At 45.6% G+C, this 8212-nt stretch overlaps 3 non-coding genes across 3 annotated transcripts in view; all 3 read left to right on the top strand.

Moving 5' to 3' along the window:
- Window positions 1–2125: 2125 nt before the first annotated feature.
- LOC126780834 (small subunit ribosomal RNA) lies at window positions 2126–4028 on the top strand. The gene has a single exon (XR_007670558.1). It is a non-coding gene; the product is annotated as a small subunit ribosomal RNA (ribosomal RNA).
- Window positions 4029–5440: 1412 nt separating this feature from the next.
- LOC126780827 (5.8S ribosomal RNA) lies at window positions 5441–5597 on the top strand. The gene has a single exon (XR_007670551.1). It is a non-coding gene; the product is annotated as a 5.8S ribosomal RNA (ribosomal RNA).
- Window positions 5598–6493: 896 nt separating this feature from the next.
- LOC126780830 (large subunit ribosomal RNA) overlaps window positions 6494–8212 on the top strand; it is a 3980-nt gene continuing 2261 nt past the window's right edge. The window contains exon 1 of the ribosomal RNA XR_007670554.1: window positions 6494–8212. This exon is cut by the window's right edge and continues 2261 nt beyond it. This is a non-coding gene — a ribosomal RNA (large subunit ribosomal RNA).

Below are 8212 nucleotides of genomic sequence, written 5' to 3'. Positions count from 1 at the left end.
ATGTTATCGTCGTAAAATGTAAACTTCGATTTCACAATACACGAACGTACCGCGTTAATTTTTTCACATTTTGAAGATATTATATTATCGTTCTGTTATATTTCAAATGCAATGATCGAATCTAGTGTTATTTTAACATATTTTAGATAAATAAAGTATGTTATCGTCGTAAAATGTAAACTACGATTCCACAATACACGAACGTACCGCGTTAATTTTTTCACATTTGAAAGATATTTTATTATCGTTCTGTTATAGTTCAAATGCAATGATCGAATGAAATCACTCGGATATCGTTATCGTGTTCGATTCTAGTGTAATTTTAAAATATTTCAGATAAATAAAGTATGATATCGTCGTAAAATGTAAACTTCGATTCCACAATACACGAACGTACCGCGTTAATTTTTTCACATTTGAAGGATATTATATTATCTTTCTGTTATAGTTCAAATGCAATGATCGAATCTAGTGTCATTTTAAAATGTTTCAGATAAATAAAGTATGTTATCGTCGTAAAATGTAAACTTCGATTCCACAATACACGAACTTACCGCATTAATTTTTTCACATTTCAAAGATGTTATATTATCGTTCTGTTATAGTTCAAATTTAGTGATCGAATGAAATCACTCGGATATCGTTATCGTGTTCGATTCTAATGTTATTTTAAAATATTTCAGAAAAATGAAGTATGTTATCGTCGTAAAATGTAAACTTCGATTCCACAATACACGAACGTACCGCGTTATTTTTTTCACATTTCAAAGATATTTTATTATCGTTCTGTTATAGTTCAAATTTAGTGATCGAATGAAATCACTCGGATATCGTTATCGTGTTCGATTCTAATGTTATTTTAAAATATTTCAGAAAAATAAAGTATGTTATCGTCGTAAAATATAAACTTCGATTCCACAATACACGAACGTACCGCGTTAATTTTTCGGGGGTGGGGGTGGGAGGTTAGGGGGTTGGGGGGGGGTTCTTTGTTTTATTCCTTGCGACGGGGAGGGGGTTGATATTATATATAAAACATTAAATATAAAAATATTCGAAAAAAATACATCCGCCGTTATGAAGCGCCGAATGTCATATTCATCGTCCGGCATATACATAGAGTACGTTCGGTTCGAACGTCGAACGATATATATGAAAATATTATTTCGTGAGACGCGTCGCAACCGTTGAAGATAAGACTCTATCGAAAAGTTGTTTTCTTCTAGTATTGTTGTATTATATTATAATGTATTGCTGCCGCGGTCGTCGTCGTCGTAAGCTCGTCGCGGCGTTGTCGTTTTACAATAATAATATATTATACAAATAATGTGGAGAAATATACTTTTCGTTCTATAACTGTGCCGACCGACGGACGTACGTAAGTTGCTCTTTCTAAAGCGACTCCGGCGTCGTCATCGCTCCTCTCTCTACAAATTCATCGACATGATAACGTATGACGTTCTCGTGTAGATTTATTGTGGACCCCGATGTGTGGTGCGATGACGATGTCTTCGGAGATAAACGCGGCAGACGGAGTTTTTAAAAGATTCAGTACGTTCGTTTAATGCATATAGAAATGTATGCGAAACGGTCGTTCCTAAAACTCTTTATATTAACAAAAACTATCATGTACGAAAAATACATAACCCGAGTATCGGTACGAACACTCAAACACCGGGCGTCGATCCGAATGTTTCACGACACATATATCCGTTGAACAATAACATACGTGCACATCGTGTACGGAAGTGTTTCTAAAATGAACGATCTCGTTTCGAATATTCATATTCGTGACCGTCGAGTGTCATCTTAGAAGACGAATCGTCGTCGTCGTCGTCGTGCTCTTCTCGGGCTACTTCGATGTCGTCGGTTATTTATCATTATTTATTATGATAATGAATGAAAAAAGTCAACCGTAAGAGTCTATCGCGTCTAACGCGATCGAATCGATACGGTACGACGAACCTCGTTTCGAAGCGACGACGAACGAAGACAACGTCGTCGTCGTCGTCGTTGCTAGAAACGAGAATCGAGTTAAATGAGAGAAACTTACGGCGAAGGTGTCGCGTTCGCGCAAGCACGCACGGACGTGTCGTCGTCGTCGTCGAGAATAATCTATGTTAGCTCCCTGGTTGATCCTGCCAGTAGTTATATGCTTGTCTCAAAGATTAAGCCATGCATGTCTCAGTGCAAGCCGTATTAAGGCGATACCGCGAATGGCTCAATATATCAGTTTTGGTTCCTTAGATCTTACTCAGTTACTTGGATAACTGTGGTAATTCTAGAGCTAATACATGCAATCAGAACTCTGACCAGTGATGGGATGAGTGCTTTTATTAGATCAAAACCAATCGACGGAGGGCGTCTCGTCCGAAGTCGTTAATTTTGATGAATCTGGATAACTTTTGCCGATCGCATGGTCCAGTACCGGCGACGCATCTTTCAAATGTCTGCCTTATCAACTTTCGATGGTAGTTTCTGCGACTACCATGGTTGTCACGGGTAACGGGGAATCAGGGTTCGATTCCGGAGAGGGAGCCTGAGAAACGGCTACCACATCCAAGGAAGGCAGCAGGCGCGCAAATTACCCACTCCCGGCACGGGGAGGTAGTGACGAAAAATAACGATACGGGACTCTTTCGAGGCCTCGTAATCGGAATGAGTACACTTTAAATATTTTAACGAGGAACAATTGGAGGGCAAGTCTGGTGCCAGCAGCCGCGGTAATTCCAGCTCCAATAGCGTATACTAAAATTGTTGCGGTTAAAAAGCTCGTAGTTGCATTTGTGCGCCGCGCTGTCGGTGCACCGCATCCGCGGTGATACTGACACGTTTGCGGAGCATATCGTCGGTGAGCCGGCGGTAAAACGCCGGTTCAATATCAAAATCCTATCGCGGTGCTCTTCGGTGAGTGTCGAGGTGGGCCGACAATTTTACTTTGAACAAATTAGAGTGCTCAAAGCGGGCTCAAAATGCCGCTTGAACATTTCGTGCATGGAATAATAGAATATGATCTCGGTTCTATTTTGTTGGTTTTCAGAACTCCGAGGTAATGATTAATAGGGATAACTGGGGGCATTCGTATTGCGACGTTAGAGGTGAAATTCTTGGATCGTCGCAAGACGAACATCAGCGAAAGCATTTGCCAAAGGTGTTTTCATCAATCAAGAACGAAAGTTAGAGGTTCGAAGGCGATTAGATACCGCCCTAGTTCTAACCGTAAATATGTCATCTAGCGATCCGCCGACGTTACTACAATGGCTCGGCGGGCAGCTTCCGGGAAACCAAAGATTTTGGACTCCGGGGGGAGTATGGTTGCAAAGCTGAAACTTAAAGGAATTGACGGAAGGGCACCACCAGGAGTGGAGCCTGCGGCTTAATTTGACTCAACACGGGAAATCTCACCAGGCCCGGACACCGGAAGGATTGACAGATTAATAGCTCTTTCTTGATTCGGTGGGTGGTGGTGCATGGCCGTTCTTAGTTGGTGGAGCGATTTGTCTGGTTAATTCCGGTAACGAACGAGACTCTAGCCTGCTAAATAGGCGTCGTCATTTAGGTGTGCCCGATTTCGGTCGAGCAACTCACTGGCGGCGTATTAAAATTCTTCTTAGAGGGACCGGCGGCTTCGAGCCGCACGAGATTGAGCAATAACAGGTCTGTGATGCCCTTAGATGTCCTGGGCCGCACGCGCGCTACACTGAAGGAATCAGCATGTTCTCCCTGGCCTAGAGGCCCGGGCAACCCGTTGAAACTCCTTCGTGCTGGGGATTGGGGTTTGCAATTATCCCCCATAAACGAGGAATTCCTAGTAAGCGCGAGTCATAAGCTCGCGTTGATTACGTCCCTGCCCTTTGTACACACCGCCCGTCGCTACTACCGATTGAATGATTTAGTGAGGTCTTCGGACCGACACGCGGTGGCTTCACGGCCGTCGGCGTTGCTGGGAAGTTGACCAAACTTGATCATTTAGAGGAAGTAAAAGTCGTAACAAGGTTTCCGTAGGGGAACCTGCGGAAGGATCATTAACGTACGTTTATCTATCTCGAATTGTGTTTCGTCTCTGTGCGGATCGAGCTCTTCTCTGTATACGAGCGAGATAAATAGTGCAGCACGAAAGAGCAATGAGAGTGCCGATATACGACGATATAATAAAACAATAACAATAACAACAACCAAAAAGAATCATAATACGAAAAAAAGGCGAATTCGATCGGTGGATCGCATTATCGTTTCTCCGACGACGACGACGACGACCACGTCGTCTTCGTCTAGGCGTTCGTTGATATACGAGTCGTCATCGCCTTCGACGTTAGTATCATCACGTATGAAAATAACGATATTCGCAAAAAAATATATAAATAAAATACACGTATCGCTGAAGCGTCGTCATCGAATCGATATACGTATATATATTAAAACGTAGTATTATAAAAAGAGATACGAATATAACGATCGTCGTAAGACGTATGTAATCGTGTACTTTCAATTCGAATGTGGACGTCGTATGTACGCGGCGAACGTAACTAGCGAGAACGCTAGCTAACGAACATCGAAGTTGCACGCGTGCAGTCTTCACTCGTCGTTACCGTAGTCGTCTTCGTTATACCTGTGTACGTAGACCGGCAAGAATCCGCGCCGCGAGTCACATGTATAATATATATATACGACACTGTATACGTTTCGAGTTCAAGACTCTCGTCGCTCTTCGTTTTCGTTTTCGTCTTTCGTTCTTCGTCTACGTCTACGTCTACGTCTACGTTACGCGTCGTCGTCTCCGTTCGATTACGAGTCTCGTCATCGTTTACATCGATCGGTCGTTATGTGAGTGTCGATTTGAATTCGTTTTTGAATTTAATATGATATCGATCCGTGGTGACGTCGATGTGTTTTCGTGTTTTGTGTTTTATGCGTTATATCATATTTTCATAGAGGCCTCGTGCTTTCGATCGATACGTGCGATGATGCGTTTCACACGCTCTCCTAGACGATGATACGATGATCGACGATCAGTCAGTCAGTCGATCGGTCAGTCGGCGGGGATACGAGAAGCGTCCGCTGAAAGTTTCGTTTGTTTTTTTCGTAAAATGAAATAAAACAAAATGCGGTTCGGCGTTCGTATGTCGTTCGGATGCGAGACGACGACTCCGAATATAATAAAAACGGGGTCGTTCAACGCGTCCCTTCTGATGTTTCGACGTCGGTTTCTCGAGGAAAGCACGATGTTGTCGTCTTTCGATAGCGCATCGTCATCTTCAAATAACGTATATTTTTTTTTAATTTTTTTTTTTTAATATTTTTTTTTTTTTTAATTTTTATTTATATACTGAAAAGAAATAAAAAAAAGAAAAAAAAAAAAAATTTAAACAAACTAATATCACGGGCGTGTATAGAATCGCTTCAGTGATCGTAGAAACTAATCATCATGAAAATAAACAATTACCCTGGACGGTGGATCACTTGGCTCGCGGGTCGATGAAGAACGCAGTTAACTGCGCGTCATAGTGTGAACTGCAGGACACATTTGAACATCGACATTTCGAACGCACATTGCGGTCCGTGGAGAAACATCCAGGACCACTCCTGTCTGAGGGCCGGCTGTATAAAAATATATACCACACTGTTCAATGTTTAATGTGTATATAGTTTTTCGTAATGTTAAACTATTATACGTTATTCTCGAACACATGACGGTATCCGTTTTAGAGTTCGTTCGTATTCGTATTCGTATACGAACCGACTCTCTCTCGGTCCGTTCAAATATTTCAATACGACGTGTATGTATGTTTATGTACCATGCGTGTTCGTGTATATTACAAAATTTTTGTATTTATATACGGTTCGTGTGTACGTTTACGTCACGGAGTTTCGTTATGCGCGATGTGTGAGAGACCGAGAGCGTCGCTCGCTCTACCGATTCGTACGTCTACGTCGTCTACGTCGTCTACGTCGTCGTCGTCGTCTTCGTCGATCGGTCTAGTCGAGAGCGCGCCCCCATCTCCGACCTTTCGATCGTCGTTCTATCGTTCGATCAAAGAGGGTAATCGGATATATGAGGGCCGATCTCTTCTAGTCTAGTGAGAGAGCGAGAGTTCGTACGTTTCTCGTTATCGAACATCGATCGAACGTATATCGATAAAACAGCTCCGTTTTCGTTACGACGTATACACATAAAGCGCGCATTGCGTACGTGATGACATGTAAACGTCGTATTCGTTTTCGAGGCGTGTCGTTTCGTGTCGCGTCGCGTCGTGTCGTCTCTCGTGTCTGTGTTATCATTATATACACAGACGGCGGGGTGGCGAACGAACGAACGAACGCGCGCACGTGCGTGCACGCGCGATAACGAATAGTAGGCGGACTCGACGTCCGAAGAGCGCGTCGACGCCGACGTCGGAACGGACGGATGATGATGAAGATCTCGTCTCGTCTCGACGAAAGCGGCGCCGTCGCGTTGACGGATATCGCGTCTGCCTCGTTTTTTTTTTATCGTTGGCCTCCGATCAGGGAGGATCACCCGCCGAATTTAAGCATATTAGTAAGCGGAGGAAAAGAAACTAACCAGGATTTCCTTAGTAGCGGCGAGCGAACAGGAAATAGCCCAGCACTGAATCCCGCGGTTGTAACGATCGCGGGAGATGTGGTGTTCGGGAGGTATCGCTTTCTCGTCGTCGCCACTCCTGTCCAAGTTCGTCTTGAACGGGGCCGTTTTCCCGTAGAGGGTGCCAGGCCCGTAGCGACGGAGCGAGACGGCGAGAGGTACGCTCCTCAGAGTCGGGTTGCTTGAGAGTGCAGCCCTAAGTGGGTGGTAAACTCCATCTAAGGCTAAATATTACCGCGAGACCGATAGCGAACAAGTACCGTGAGGGAAAGTTGAAAAGAACTTTGAAGAGAGAGTTCAAGAGTACGTGAAACCGTTCAGGGGTAAACCTGCGAAACTCGAATGAACGAACGGAGAGATTCATCGTCATTCGACGGCGTACGGGCGCGCGCCTCGATGTCGCGCATACGTGTCCCCTAGCGGGTTCGTCGTGTGTGACACGGGTCGCGTCCGTCGACGTTCGTCGACGGCGTGCACTTCTCTCTCAGTAATACATCGCGACCCGTTCGATGTCGGTCTAAGCGCCGTTCGGGAGTCCAGTCGTGTTCGTGTTCGCGCACGCACTATTGGACCGTGACGGTGGCCGACCGGCCGTCGGACGGTAGTACAAAATCGTACATATAATACGAATCGCGCACGCGTCTCACGCGCGTCCGGCCCGACGCAAGCGAACGTCGTCCGTCGATTTCCTGCCCGAGTGCGGACGTCGACGCGGCGTTGCTGTCGTCGCTGCCGTGTTTTGTCTCGGACTGTGCGCGTATCCGTCTGCGATGATTCATTTTCGGGCACTCGCAGGACCCGTCTTGAAACACGGACCAAGGAGTCTAGCATGTGTGCGAGTCATTGAGATATTTAAAACATAAAACTGAAAGGCGCAACGAAAGTGAAGGCGCGCGCGCGCTAAACACGCGCGCACGCTCAGGGAGGATGGAGCTTCGGTCTCGATCGATCTCTCGCACTCCCGAGGCGTCTCGTTTCCAATCCGTGAATGCAGGCGCGCTCTGAGCACAGATGCTGGGACCCGAAAGATGGTGAACTATGCCTGGTCAGGTCGAAGTCAGGGGAAACCCTGATGGAGGACCGTAGCGATTCTGACGTGCAAATCGATCGTCGGAACTGGGTATAGGGGCGAAAGACTAATCGAACCATCTAGTAGCTGGTTCCGTCCGAAGTTTCCCTCAGGATAGCTGGCGTCGATAATTAACAGTCCCATCCGGTAAAGCGAATGATTAGAGGCATTGGGGCCGAAACGACCTCAACCTATTCTCAAACTTTAAATGGGTGAGAACTCCGGCTTACTCGAACGATGAAGCCGGAGATCTGATGACGGTGCCAAGTGGGCCAATTTTGGTAAGCAGAACTGGCGCTGTGGGATGAACCAAACGTAGTGTTAAGGCGCCTAAAAAACGCTCATGGGACACCATGAAAGGCGTTGGTCGCTCATGACAGCAGGACGGTGGCCATGGAAGTCGGAATCCGCTAAGGAGTGTGCAACGACTCACCTGCCGAAGCAACCAGCCCTGAAAATGGATGGCGCTGAAGCGTTTTGCCTATACACTACCGTTACGGGCACGTGCGACGTTGTACGTTTGCGTCATTATGCCGTAACGA

Source organism: Nymphalis io, unplaced genomic scaffold, assembly GCF_905147045.1.
Source record: "Nymphalis io unplaced genomic scaffold, ilAglIoxx1.1, whole genome shotgun sequence".
Taxonomy (NCBI): domain Eukaryota; kingdom Metazoa; phylum Arthropoda; class Insecta; order Lepidoptera; family Nymphalidae; genus Nymphalis; species Nymphalis io.
Note: the sequence above shows the minus strand (reverse complement) of the source record. Positions and strands in the feature narration are given on the sequence as shown.